The sequence below is a fragment of the Poeciliopsis prolifica genome, unplaced genomic scaffold (assembly GCF_027474105.1).
Source record: "Poeciliopsis prolifica strain line A6 unplaced genomic scaffold, Auburn_PproV2 SCAFFOLD012, whole genome shotgun sequence".
Lineage (NCBI taxonomy): Eukaryota > Metazoa > Chordata > Actinopteri > Cyprinodontiformes > Poeciliidae > Poeciliopsis > Poeciliopsis prolifica.
The window spans coordinates 5948827-5964521 of record NW_026562387.1 but is presented as its reverse complement, the minus strand read 5'-3'; the positions used below and the strand labels follow the sequence as shown (position 1 = coordinate 5964521).

The 15695-nt window shown below is 36.4% G+C and overlaps 2 pseudogenes; both read right to left on the bottom strand.

Moving 5' to 3' along the window:
• Nucleotides 1–6788, bottom strand: LOC129364662 (sialic acid-binding Ig-like lectin 14; annotated as a pseudogene).
• A 724-nt stretch (nucleotides 6789–7512) lies between these two features.
• LOC129364920 (vascular cell adhesion protein 1-like) lies at nucleotides 7513–15695 on the bottom strand (annotated as a pseudogene).

The window sequence follows — 15695 nt, the reverse complement described above, 5'->3', positions numbered from 1 at the left end:
ATTGACATTTGACTGTGAGGGGATAGGTAAGGCAATCATAAAAAAGGTGATAGTGGAATTTCTCCAGTCGTTCATATAAATCTATAATCTGGATATTCAGCTAAATTTGCATTCAGAGACATTCATGACAAACAACCAAGCATGCACACGTTCACAAAGCAGATTAATATGCTTTATTGTTCCGTTTTTCTAAGGAGAATTTAGACAGACCAATTAACCTGACAGTCATGTTTTGGACTGTGGGAGGAATCCAGATTATCCAGAGAGAATCAACAATGCAAACTCCATGCTGAAAACCCCAGGCTGGGATTCAAACCCAGGACCTTCTCTCTGCAGGACGACAGAGCATCCGACTGCCCCACTGTGCAGCGCCTAGCGGCAAATTGGAAAAAAAATTAAAAAGCACGTGGTAAAGACAAGAAAATGCAAAAAGAGAAGGAATGAACATATTCAGCATAAGTTGAAATATCAAAACACCAAGAACAGAAACAAAAACAAATACTGAAACCTGTCATGAATCTGCAACATAAGAGTACTAAACTCCATTCTGCACATATTACACCTTTATGCATATACAGCATATATACTCTATGTTGCACTGAACTGGATTGGTTAGACATGGTTATTCTACTAAATATTGATTTCTGAAAGCTGAGTTAAAACATTAGAATTGTTGTTTCTAAATAAATATGAACTTGTTTCCTTTCACAAATATTTATATCTCAGTGTTCAATCAAGGCATTACTATTTAGTCAATAAGTATTATATTGCATTGCAGAAAAAAATGTAAAGAAATAATAAGTTATTTCTAAAGCACATCATGGATGAAAATAATGAATCCTCTCTCAGACAGGTTTTGACATCTTGTGGCTCATGATGCTTTAGTCTCTGTCACATTGTTGACATAGATTGGTTCTTCTGGTTCCTGTGGACAAATAGAACAAAATGTATATTACAGTAAATATACTTGAGCTCAAACTGATTCATAGGAAATAGAAGCTGGTCTCTTTATTTTCAGTCTCACTGGATTCCCAACTAAAAGTACAAAATACAACATTTATCACTGTGAACAATAGCACCATTATTTTGACAGACTTTGACACTTTGGCGGTTGCAAGATAGGTCCCCAAACAGATGGTAAGTTGTAGCTCTATGGTAATAGTCTGAAATTTGGTTGTGAGTTTGATTCCAGTTTCCTTTCATCATGGTTGAAGTGTCTTTGAGTAAAATTAAGCCCCAAGTCCCCTAATAATCCTGTACATCAGTGTGAGGATGTGTTTGAAGGAATGTGACTCACTGTAGCCTCTAATTAAAGAAGTGTAAGTATTACATCTATGCAGAAGATTTTTCATTTATGGTAAAGAACTGTACAAATTGTTTATAAAGGCACTGGATTTTCACCTTAAATAATTCTAAAATCCTTCGCCATTAAATAAAGGTTTGTCTGCTGAACAATCTTTTCTAACAAATTGCAACACAAGAGTTTGTATTGCAATGGAAAAAACTATTTACCTTCTTAGGTTTGTTGCAGAATCTGAACCAGCTGAAAGAAAAATACATTATTTAAACACCAACATCTAACAGCAGCTAGAAAGTATGAACTCATAGAAAAAACATCTCACCACTCAAAGATGATGATGCCAGTGCAGAGCAATACAATCCACAGGATCATAAATATATTAAGGATTTGCAATTCAGATTCTTTATCATCTGTAAGAAAGCAAATGAAGTAAATCCTCATCATTCTTTTTTACTGCAAATATTTCAGATTGGATGTTTTATTATTATTATTATTATTATTATTATTATTATTATTATTATTATTATTATTATTATTATTATTATTATTATTAGCTTTATAAGCTAAAATCTGAACTTACAGAAATTCTTTATAAAAATGACAAAATATGAATTTTGAAACATGATGCAAAACAAAGTATAATCCCAAAAGAACATGACAAGATGCATGTAAATTAATGTATCACCTTTTATATCAACAAGAATCACAGATGATTTTTGTTGACTGATATAATTTGAAGCCTCACAGTAAAACTCTTCTCCCTCAGTAACATTAAAGCCATAAATCGGCCCCACAGACACATTCATGACTCCATCTTTGCTGATCCTGAACCAGGTGAATGTGGGTGGAGGTTTGGCTCTGCTGGAGCAGCTCAGCTCCACCCAGCTACCTGTTGACACCAAACCTGATGGACTGATGGATGCTGAGGTGTTTCTAGGAGCATCTGAGGAAAATGAGACACATGAACTTTATTGATCAGAACCAGCTGAACCATGACCTGCTGACAGGATCACTTACATGAAACACTGAGAGTCACTTCTGTCTCTGCTGTCTTGTTTCCTCCAATCACAGGATATCTGGCAGAACAGCTGATGTTGTATCCATCATGTGTGTCTGACAGAGTGATGTTCTCCTGGATTTTAGTTGTAAAGGTTCCATCTGTGTTTTTTTCTCTGTGTGTCTGAGAGAGTCTTGTTGGAGATTCCAGGTGAGTTCAGGAGGTGAGTTTGGACAGGGAGTGAAAGCTGAGCAGGTTACAGTGACAGACTGATGCTCCTTCAGGTCAGAGGGAACATTAATGCTGGGACTCCGAGGAGAATCTGTAACATAACATAGAAAACATATTATTAGTGTCAGAAAGTACCAGTTTGGAGTTTAGACAAACATCAAGTATGGTTTTAAAAGTTTAATATTTGATATCATTAATGTTACATTGTGTTTATCTTTGAAAAAATATTTTTATATCAGTTCAATATTATGATCCTGATGAAACACTACATTGCATCTAAAATCCAGGCATTTAGCACGAGTAGCAGCGTTTCAAGTACAAATGTCCAAAAAAACCTTTTCAACGTTCAGTTAATGTCAAAGCAACACCAGTCCATAATCGCAGGGCTTTTATTTTGCAGTTTTGTGAGATATACTACTTTAAACATAGCCATAAAGTCAACTCTTCCATGCTCTCTACTCTGTTTTGAAAGCCTCATTGTGTCTTAACAGCTCAGTCTTTCTCTCATTTCACCATAAATCATTTCTATAGAAATTATTTGACATAAACTTAGCTTCACATACAAGTTTTATAGTTTAGGCAACGTTACTTTTTTTGTCAATGTTCCATTAGTCTATTGTGATATGAAACTGCTTCACTGTGAACAATAACACCATGTTCTTGACAGGCTTTGACACTTTGACGGTTGCAAGGTAGGTTCCCAAACATCCTCATTTATGTCATTGGAGCCGACACTTTCAGACTGTTGAAAAAAGCTTTACCACAGCTGAGCACATGACAAACATTGATCTTTAACGTACGTCACAATATAATTTCAAAATGGATAAAGAAGACAGGCATTGTGCTTATTGATTGGTCTCTACCTGTTCTAGATTAAAATCTACCATTTTGAAAATAACAATAGTCAAATATCAAATGTAATGGCAAACTAATCTAAAAATAATTTGATTTGTTTGTGAATAAGAGAAAAAACTGCTTTAAATTTAAACCTGTGCTCTCACTGTTTGCTTTTCAAATCATTGCAGGTGTAGGGTGAAAACTATTACGCCGTGAAAAAACACCACATTATAGATAATATACAATAAAACTCCCAAAGATGGAGTCAAGCAGATCCTGATCAGTATGTAACTGTATCTGATGTTATTGATCTATGTTTCTAGAATCAGAAAGGATTGGAAGTGAGAAATAAAAACATTTACCTTTCATACTAACACAGATGCTTGATGATGTTTCAAATCCTAAATTATTGTTGGCAACACAGTAAAATTCTCTATCCCCAGTGACACGGAAAGTGGCAATTTTATTTTCAGACACTTTCATGCCATTCCTGAACCAGGTGAATATGGGTGGAGGTTTGGCTCTGCTGGAGCAGCTCAGCACCACCCAGCTACCTGCTGACACCAAACCTGATGGACTGATGGATGCTGAGGTGTTTCTAGGAGCATCTGAGGAAAATGAGACACATGAACTTTATTGATCAGAACCAGCTGAACCATGACCTGCTGACAGGATCACTTACATGAAACACTGAGAGTCACTTCTGTCTCTGCTGTCTTGTTTCCTCCAATCACAGGATATCTGGCAGAACATCTGATGTTGTATCCATCATGTGTGTCTGACAGAGTGATGTTCTCCTGGATTTTAGTTGTAAAGGTTCCATCTGTGTTTTTCTCTGTGTGTCTGAGAGAGTCTTGTTGGAGATTCCAGGTGAGTTCAGGAGGTGAGTTTGGACAGGGAGTGAAAGCTGAGCAGGTTACAGTGACAGACTGATGCTCCTTCAGGTCAGAGGGAAACTTAATGCTGGGACTCCGAGGAGAATCTGGGATTTCGCATCAGAAGCACATTTTAATAAACAAAGAAGACTTCCAGTGCCCAAAACTATCAAATGGTTGTTAAAATATTTTTCAATAAGTTTAATTAATCCAAGAAAAAGAAATATGCAAACACAATTTTCCTGAAATTGACATATCACATATGATCAATTGACATGCAATTTTTTTTTCTGACTGAAACTAAATTCAGCCAAACTTTTTTCTGTTCCTGTTGTTCTAGATTAGCTATATTTACCAAAGTCATTTCTATTTGCTAATAAAAGAAAAATCAGCAAGAACAGCTTTTTTCCAGCTTTCCTCAGATTCACTGTTTACATAAATTTGGTCAGTATCAGAGATAACTGTCTTTTAAAATACATGATTTGGATCAAACCTTTTAGAGATTCCTTCCACAATCTTTTCCTATTAATTTGCTGCTGTTGTCCATTCCTCCTGACAGAACTGGTGAAACTGGGTCAATTTTGAAGCCAGCCTCATTCACAGGTCTTTTCAGATCTTCCCACATCTTTCCCATAGGACCGTGATCCAGGCTTTGTGATGGTCACACTAAAACACAGACTTTCTTGTCTTAAAGCCACAGCCAATTCTCCTACAACTGTAATGATTGTTATTATGGCCAATCAGTTCGACTTTTGTTTCATCAGACCACAGGACATGCCTTCAGAAATGTAGATCTTTGTCCTTGTGTGCATCTGTAAACTGCAATCTGGCTTTAAATGCTTCTTTTGAAGTAAAGGTTTCTTTCTCACTGACTGGTCTTTCAGCACATGTTGGTATAACACGTGTTTTTCTGTGGATAATCATAAAGAATCTACAGCGGGGGCTTTTGCTTTTGTTGTTGGGTCAATCTACACATTGTGCACCAAAAGTCATTCAACTCTGCAACACAGAGCCGTCTCCTTCATGAGCACTATGGTCATTGGACATTCCCACGTTTGCATATAATTGTTTGAACAAATTAATTTGACACATACAATCATTGATAGATTGTTCACAAGAAGGAACCCGACTTGTGCAAATGCACATTTTCCGTCCTGATATCTTTGCTGATTTCATTTGACTTTCCATCCATCCATTTTCCGGTCACCCTTCTCCCTAAAGGGGTCGGGAAGTGCTGGTGCCTATCTCCAGCTGCGTTCCAGGCGAGAGGCGGGGTACACCCTGGACAGGTCGCCAGTCTGTCGCAGGGCAACACAGAGACAAAACGGACAAACAACCATGAACACACACACCTAATGACAATTTGGAAAGACCAATTAACCTGACAGTCATATTTTTGGACTGTGTGAGGAAGCCGGAGAACCCGGAGAGAACCCACACACACAAAGGGAGAACATGCAAACTCCATGCAGAAAGAACCCGGGCCGGGAATCGAACCCAGGACCTTCTTGCTGCAAGGCAACAGTGCTACCAAACCGCGCTACTGTGCAGCTTTCTCTTTTGAATTTCCTATTGTGTCAAACAAGAAAGCAGTGTGTTTAAGGTGTGACCATGAAATTTATCATAAAGTGCTCCTCCAATTTTTTCAAATGCAGTTCAGCGATCATGAGATTGTGGGAGAAAGCCTAAAAATATTACACATTTTGAGAGACAGTTGTCCCAAATACATATAGATATTGTATTTTGTAGGAAAAAATTTAAGTAAACTTTCAAACAACACTAAAAAGACCACATGTTCACAATCTGAAAGACTTGGAAAAATTCAAGGAAAATCAAATGCTCTTGTTGCACTAAAAATAAATTCTTTATATTTATCATAACAGCAGTTCTATGTCACTCTGCATTAGTAAGACAAAAATGTTCTTACCTTTAACTGTTACGTAAAGAGGATTAGCACAAGCTGTTGCCTTATAGGCACCGTTCTCAACTCTGAAGAAGTATTTGTCTGTATGATTTGTTGTTAGATTAGGAAACAGAGTGGTGCAGTTTTTCTCTTTCAGGTTTCCAGTAATATTCAGTGAATATTTGTTAACTGACCCACTGCTGTTGAAAATAACACTGTTTGGATAATTCCCAAAACTTAGACCACCTTTCATCCAAACTCCATAGATAGTTTTACTCCTGTCATATTTAGGATCTTTTGAGTCATAGGTACATGGGATTTTCAAACAAGATCCAGTCAGAGCTTCCATGTTATTCGGTGTAGTGATGTTGAGGGAAGATGTATTGTTTCCACAGTAATTAGCCAAAGCACCTGTAAAGCAACTGATAATGAGCACAATAGAGCAAAATCTGCCAACGGGAATATTTCATGAGACTTTAAACAAGATCAAGATGAAATGTTGTAGACAAATGTTTCATGTAATGTCTCACATTCTCCAAATGAAAGGAAATGAACAAACATCTCACCTGGAAGACAGAAGAGACTCAGTAACATGTTGACTGTCAGCATGTTCTCACACAGAGCCGCCATCACACTGATCGTCGTCCTTCGTCTGTCAAAGTGAAGAAGAGCTCAGAAAAATCAAATGATTACAAATCAAAAAATAAAAGTTTCTTTAGGATAAATTATTTTTCAGAAAATTAAAACTAACATATTCTAAATAAAACGATAGAGACTGTGCTGTTTTAGAAAGAATGGAAATCAATGGTTCTTTCTTAGCAGTGGTTGAACTAAATGAAAAACATGCAAGCAAAATCAAGTATAAATGATTACTCTAATTTCAATGTTTTTTTATGTCAAAAAGTAATTTATTACTTCTAAAGCAACAAAAAGAATATGTAATTCATAAAATGTTCTTACCCAATGAAACAACACCTGTAACAAAACTGCTTCTAGTTAAGGAGACTAAATCTCAGCAGGTGAGCAAAAGATCCAAAAGATCAACTTCTCTTTTTAAAAGCCGATGTATGAAATCATGAATCTGTATTTTTTCCTTCCTTATTTGTAAAAGAGGAAGTTTGGTGTACAAAAAGCTATTCAGAGTGTGTTTGACTGATTACTTCCTTGTAACATGTCACTTGAATCCATTGTGTTAAATAACGGTTTGATTGTGAAGATAAGGAACACATATGGCATTTCAATCGGGAGAGACTCAGATGAGAATGAAAGCGATTAGAAAAGTTAGTTAAGTCTTTGGCGCTCGGGCCCCGGCTAAGGACATCGAGCTGACGCGATAAACTCGGATGAGCATTCCCGATGCTGATAGGAATTACATCCCCCCGGGACCCGGCCTGGTGGTGGAGGTCAGTGAATGAGTATGCCTGGGAGCCTGGACGATGGAGGTGGAGAAGGGGTGGAGGTGGGCTGAGCGCAGACTCGGGAGCGTCTGATGGGGAAGGAAGGGTCGAGGACACGGCAAAGCAGCTGTACGCAAGGAATCACCAAGAAAGGGATCCGCTGGAATGGTTTGCTGGGAAGCTGGGACGTGCGACTGAACGTGTTGAGCGCAGCAGCGAAACGGGAGGCACTTTGGATGGACGTCCTTATGAACTGAGGCGTGGTCGGTGATTGGCTGCGACATGGCTAAGTCTAGCGATGATAGGTCGTCAGTGATTAGCGGGAAGCGCCTACTGAAAGCTGCGGGAGGGGCTAAAGAGTCTTCCAGATTGAATTTACGCCTAGGCTTCATTTCACAATGTTAGGAACATTTGTTGTATTATTGTAAGGTCAGTTAAATTTAGGGTTCATCTCACCAAAAGCAAAATTAATATTTTCTGTCAAACATCCAAATTTAGGTATTTTCACTGTGTAGTGTTGAAATAAAATACTTAATTAATAATTAAACTTTTATCATGTTATGAAATGAATCATATAAAGACTGCTAAACTACTATACATAGACACAGAGAGCTTACTGATTTGTTTATAGATGATTAGTTTTCATGTGTTTGTGGCATATACCAGCTTCATCAACAGCTGCAGTAAAACAACAGTGATTAATTTTGAGAGACCAGGACAAAATATAAACAAATCCAACCACTTGTCATTTGTTTGAAATGAGGAGCTTTTCTCAATCTCATCTTTCTAGGTTTCCAACTTGGTGGTCATGTGTGTCGTTTTGTTGGCGATGGCGGTCTTGATCATCAGAGTCCAAATGTGAAGAGTTTTTACTGAAGCCTCAACATTGGTCTGGGGTTTTATTGGTACAATTGGATATCAATTACTCCAAAAAGGTCTTTCAGCAATTCTTGATACACAAAAAAAATATTTTCTTCTATTTCCATTTCCAGTATAGGAGCTAGTCTGTGGAACTTTATCAACTTTAGTTTCTGGCTAATACAAAATGTTAGGCAGTGTCAAGAACAAAGCTCATGTGTCAAGACTAAAATTTCTATTACTTCCCTTTGCACTGAAATTCAAGCTCCTTCAGACTGTACATGGTTCTGCTCTTGAGTTTCATTTAAACTCATTAAAATACAAAAAGCCTGTATAAAAATAATCCCGTCAAAGCACATCAGTACTTTGGAGAAGTGACAATGCTGTTTAAAATGTTAATAATACTGTTGACATTTCTCTTCAAAACACAAATGCTCTGCTTGGGAATCCAGTTTCAACATCGGTATTTTTTTAGTCTTTTGTTTCTTGATAACCCTATGACAAAAAGTAGCTCTCATTAATGTCTTTGTATAAAAATTTGGTAACACTTTATTCGACAGGGTAAAACTGACATGACGCTGTCATAAACATTAAGGCGTTTTTATGAATGTTTACGGCTGATGTCATGAAGTGTCATTTGGTAAATACAGTAATGACAGGTTTAGTGCAGAATTGTATTGAAACTTGTATTAAAAGTCCATTAAATTTGTCAACTTTGCATCCCGCTTGCTCTCTTGGACTTTTACTTGTTATCTGCCATCTTCCCTCTATCTGTCAGTCTCAGAGTATTCAGGCCTTGTGATCCTCATTGCTCTCCACTGGTTCTCTCTGTTGGCGCTGCTGTTTTCTCACCCTGCCAAAGTTTACTTATTTATCACTATAGATGCACTTTATAGTCATTTTGAGCTACTTTTGGCAGGAGTTGCGCCACATGACACAAGGCTCAAAAATAACTTGAGTTTTTAAATAATAAATCTTGTATTAAAAACAATTATTTCTCAAATAGAAACAAATGCAGTTTTTATAGCAAAGACAAAGTATTTTTTTGGGGAAAAAAAAACGTGTTGTCTCAAAAGTGCATCGACACTTTTCTTACCCAAATAATGTGCAGATCAAACAGCAAGAAGAATCTAAATCTGGATCTGTGAGAATTTCACCTAAGGAGCAAAACAGAGCAAGAGCAACTTCTGTGTTTGAAAGTCAATTTTGGGTCAAAGCTGAGAAGTGTTATTTATCCTTCCTCTCTTGTGAAAGAGGTTGTTTGCCTTTCAAACACATTGCATCCCATGGTGTATAACAACATATTTATTTCAATGCGGAAAAAAAAAGGAACAATAAAACATTTTAATCTGTTCAAAATGTGATGTACAAGAAAGAGAAAATATGTGGAAGAAGAGTCTTTAATTATGTGAGACTAAAATTTAACTTTTTTCTGATGCTTTACAAACAACATTTGTGGTAAAAAATAAAAATAAACATTTCAAAGTTTGTAATGTCCATTAAAACACTTTTCTCACTGTGAGACATGGTCGCAGTAAATTATGTTTTCAAATTTCTGTCCTACTTTGATCAATATTTCTGTTGTTGTTGCTTTAATGCTTGTTTTTCCCATTCAGCTAAAAAACAATTCTGAGCTGAGAAAAAGTAGAAAGTTGAAATCTGGACAAGAGACCATGAATAATGAAAACCGGACGCTTGAAAGACACAGATTCTTTTTTTGTGTAATGCAAAGTAATTTATTGCACAAAAACATTATATTCAACACATCTTATCTCACAATTGACATTTGACTGTGAGGGGATAGGTAAGGCAATCATAAAAAAGGTGATAGTGGAATTTCTCCAGTCGTTCATATAAATCTATAATCTGGATATTCATTTAAATTTGCAGACAGAGACAGACAGCACAAACAACCAAGCATGCACACGTTCACAAAGCAGCTTAATATGCTTTATTGTTCTGTTTCTCTAAGGAGAATTTAGACAGACCAATTAACCTGACAGTCATGTTTTGGACTGTGGGAGGAATCCAGATTATCCAGAGAGAATCAACAATGCAAACTCCATGCTGAAAACCCCAGGCTGGGATTCAAACCCAGGACCTTCTCTCTGCAGGACGACAGAGCATCCGACTGCCCACTGTGCAGCGCCTAGCGGCAAATTGGGAAAAAAATTAAAAAGCACGTGGTAAAGACAAGAAAATGCAAAAAGAGAAGGAATGAACATATTCAGCATAAGTTGAAATATCAAAACACCAAGAACAGAAACAAAAACAAATACTGAAACCTGTCATGAATCTGCAACATAAGAGTACTAAACTCCATTCTGCACATATTACACCTTTATGCATATACAGCATATATACTCTATGTTGCACTGAACTGGATTGGTTAGACATGGTTATTCTACTAAATATTGATTTCTGAAAGCTTAGTTAAAACATTAGAATTGTTGTTTCTAAATAAATATTAACTTGTTTCCTTTCACAAATATTTATATCTCAGTGTTCAATCAAGGCATTACTATTTAGTCAATAAGTATTATATTGCATTGCAGAAAAAAATGTAAAGAAATAAGTTATTTCTAAAGCACATCATGGATGAAAATAATGAATCCTCTCTCAGACAGGTTTTGACATCTTGGTCTTTTTGTGGCTCATGATAGTTTAGTCTCTGTCACATTGTTGACAGAGGTTGGTTCTTCTGGTTCCTGTGGACAAAAGAACATAATTTATATTACAATAAATATACTTGAGCTCAAACTGATTCATAGGAAATACAAGCTGGGCTTCTTATTTTCAGTCTCACTGGATTCCCAACTAAAAGTACAAAATACAACATTTATCCTTTAATGAGATGGTAAGTTGTAGCTCTGTTGTAAACGTCTGAAATTTGGTTGTGAGTTTGATTCCAGTTTCCTTTCATCATGGTTGAAGTGTCTTTGAGTAAAATTAAGCCCTAAGTTCCCTAATAATCCTGTACATCAGTGTGAGGATGTGTTTGAAGGAATGTGACTCACTGTAGCCTCTAATTAAAGAAGTGTAAGTATTACATCTATGCAGAAGATTTTTCATTTATGGTAAAGAACTGTACAAATTGTTTATAAAGGCACTGGATTTTCACCTTAAATAATTCTAAAATCCTTCGCCATTAAATAAAGGTTTGTCTGCTGAACAATCTTTTCTAACAAATTTCAACAAGAGTTTGTATTACAATGGAAAAAACTCAGTTATTTACCTTCTTTGGTTTGTTGCAGAATTTGAACAGCTGAAAGAAAAATACATTATTTAAACACCAACATCTAACAGCAGCTGCAAATTATAAACTCATAGAAAAAACATCTCACCACTCAAAGATGATGATGCCAGTGCAGAGCAATACAATCCACAGGATCATAAATATATTAAGGATTTGCAATTCAGATTCTTTATCATCTGTAAGAAAGCAAATGAAGTAAATCCTCATCATTCTTTTTTACTGCAAATATTTCAGATTGGATGTTTTATTATTATTATTATTATTATTATTAGCTTTATAAGCTAAAATCTGAACTTACAGAAATTCTTTATAAAAATGACAAAATATGAATTTTGAAACATGATGCAAGACAAAGTATAATCCCAAAAGAACATGACAATATGCATGTGAATTAATGTATCACCTTTTATATCAACAAGAATCACAGATGATTTTTGTTGACTGATATAATTTGAAGCCTCACAGTAATACTCTTCTCCCTCAGTAACATTGAAGCTGTAAATCGGCCCCACAGACACATTAATGTCTCCATCTTCGCTGATCCTGAACCAGGTGAATGTGGGTGGAGGTTTGGCTCTGCTGGAGCAGCTCAGCTCCACCCAGCTACCTGCTGACACCAAACCTGATGGACTGATGGATGCTGAGGTGTTTCTAGGAGCATCTGAGGAAAATGAGACACACATGAACTTTATTGATCAGAACCAGCTGAACTATGACCTGCTGACAGGATCACTTACATGAAACACTGAGAGTCACTTCTGTCTCTGCTGTCTTGTTTCCTCCAATCACAGGATATCTGGCAGAACAGCTGATGTTGTATCCATCATGTGTGTCTAACAGAGTGATGTTCTCCTGGATTTTAGTTGTAAAGGTTCCATCTGTGTTTTTCTCTGTGTGTCTGAGAGAGTCTTGTTGGAGATTCCAGGTGAGTTCAGGAGGTGAGTTTGGACAGGGAGTGAAAGCTGAGCAGGTTACAGTGACAGACTGATGCTCCTTCAGGTCAGAGGGAAACTTAATGGTGGGACTCCAAGGAGAATCTGTAACATAACATAGAAAACATATTATTAGTGTCAGAAAGTACCAGTTTGGAGTTTAGACAAACATCAAGTATGGTTTTAAAAGTTTTATGTTTGATATCATTAATGTTACATTGTGTTTATCTTTGAAAAAATATTTTTCATATCAGTTCAATATTATGATCCTGATAAAACACTACATTGCATCTAAAATCCAGGCATTTAGCACGAGTAGCAGCGTTTCAATTACAAATGTCCAAAAAACCTTTTCAACGTTCAGTTAATGTCAAAGCAACACCAGTCCATAACCGCAGTGTTTTTATTTTGCAGTTTTGTGAGATATACTACTTTAAACATAGCCATAAAGTCAACTCTTCCATGCTCTCTACTCTGTTTTGAAAGCCTCATTGTGTCTTAACAGCTCAGTCTTTCTCTCATTTCACCATAAATCATTTCTATAGAAATTATTTGAAATAAACTTAGCTTCACATACAAGTTTTATAGTTTAGAAAATGTTATTTTCTTTTGTCAATGTTCCATTAGTCTATTGTCATATGAAACTGCTTCACTGTGAACAATAACACCATGTTCTTGACAGGCTCTGACACTTTGACGGTTGCGAGGTAGGTTCCCAAACATCCTCATTTATGTCATTGGAGCCGACACTTTCAGACTGTTGAAAAAAGCTTTACCACAGCTGAGCACATGACAAACATTGATCTTTAACGTACGTCACAATATAATTTCAAAATGGATAAAGAAGACAGGCATTGTGCTTATTGATTGGTCTCTACCTGTTCTAGATTAAAATCTACCATTTTGAAAATAACAATGGTCAAATATCAAATGTAATGGCAAACCAATCTAAAAATAATTTGATTTGTTTGTGAATAAGAGAAAAAAACTGCTTTAAATTTAAACCTGTGCTCTCACTGTTTGCTTTTCAAATCATTGCAGGTGTAAACTGAAAACTATTACGCCGTGAAAAAACACCACATTATAGATAATATACAATAAAAATCCCAAAGATGGAGTCAAGCAGATCCTGATCAGTATGTAACTGCATCTGATGTTATTGATCTATGTTTCTAGAATCAGAAAGGATTGGAAGTGAGAAATAAAAACATTTACCTTTCATACTAACACAGATGCTTGATGATGTTTCAAATCCTAAATCATTGTTGGCCACACAGTAAAATTCTCTATCCCCAGTGACACGGAAAGTGGCATTTTGTTTTTCAGACACTTTAAAGCCATTCCTGAACCAGGTGAATGTGGGTGGAGGTTTGGCTCTGCTGGAGCAGCTCAGCTCCACCCAGCTACCTGCTGACACCAAACCTGATGGACTGATGGATGCTGAGGTGTTTCTAGGAGCATCTGAGGAAAATGAGACACATGAACTTTATTGATCAGAACCAGCTGAACCATGACCTGCTGACAGGATCACTTACATGAAACACTGAGAGTCACTTCTGTCTCTGCTGTCTTGTTTTCTCCAATCACAGGATATCTGGCAGAACATCTGATGTTGTATCCATCATGTGTGTCTGACAGAGTGATGTTCTTCTGGATTTTAGTTGTAAAGGTTCCATCCCTGTTTTCTCTGTGTGTCTGAGAGAGTCTTGTTGGAGATTCCAGGTGAGTTCAGGAGGTGAGTTTGGACAGGGAGTGAAAGCTGAGCAGGTTACAGTGACAGACTGATGCTCCTTCAGGTCAGAGGTCACATTAATGCTGGGACTCCAAGGAGAATCTGGGGTTTCACATCAGATACACATTTTAATAAACAAAGCAGACTTACAGTGCCCAAAAATGCCACTGACTGATGAATTAAGGATAAAACTTGTCAAATCTTCTTGCAAAAGCATATTGTGACAGAAGGTTATTAAAATTACAATTTAAAAAGATTGAATATGTTTGTAGTATGAAAACTTAACAATATAACCAGAACAACATAATATCTTTATGTTATGAAAATGTTCTTACCTTTAACTGTTATGTGAAGAGGATCAGCACAAGCTGTTGCCTTATAGGCACCGTTCTCAACTCTGAAGAAGTATTTGTCTGTATGACTTGTTGTTAGATTAGGAAACAGAGTGGTGCAGTTTTTCTCTTTCAGGTTTCCAGTTATTTCCAGTGAATAGTTATTAACTGACCCACTGCTGTTGAAAATAACAATGTTTGGATAATTCCCAAAACTTAGACCACCTTTCATCCAAACTCCATAGATGGTTTTACTGCTGTTATATGTAGGATGTTCTATTTCATAGGTACATGGGATTTGCAAACAAGATCCAGTCAGAGCTTCCACGTTATTTGGTGTAATGATGTTGAGGGAAGGTGTTAAACCACCACAGTAATTAGTCAAAGCACCTGCAAACCAGATCAATAATGAACATAAAGAGCAAAGTCTGCCTGCAGAGAAAGTTTATGATCCACAAAGTCCAGTTCAGCTGTACCATCTGTCATGTGGAGTCTACAGATAACATCATAATCTTATGTTTTACACTTGAAGTGATTTATCTGACCTCTACCAATAAAAGGAAGTGAACAAACATCTCACCTGGAAGAAAGAATACACTCAGTAGCATGTTGACTGTCAGCATGTTCTCAGTCAGAGTCTGATAGACCTTCATCTGTCAAACTGGTGAAGGTTTTAGAAACAGCAACATTTTAATTTTCTCCTCAATGCCATTTTTAAATAAAACTTGCATCGTGTTTGGCAGGGAATTAAAACAGATCTATTATACACTAGAAAGTAGACAGGAACATACACTTCACACTATTTTAGAAGACAATCACATTCAACCATAAACACATGTATATTTTTATATGTAAGTTCCATATAGAACAGAGTAAAAATAAGGACACTAAATTAATATATTTTAATGGCAAGAAGTTAGTTTTCTGTTTTAAAAGTTGCAAAATATGTAAACTTTATAAATTGCCCTTACCCAGTCAATGAACAATTGGATTAAAAATTGCTCCAAATCAAGAAAAGTGTAACTTTCAGCCACTGAACAAAGAT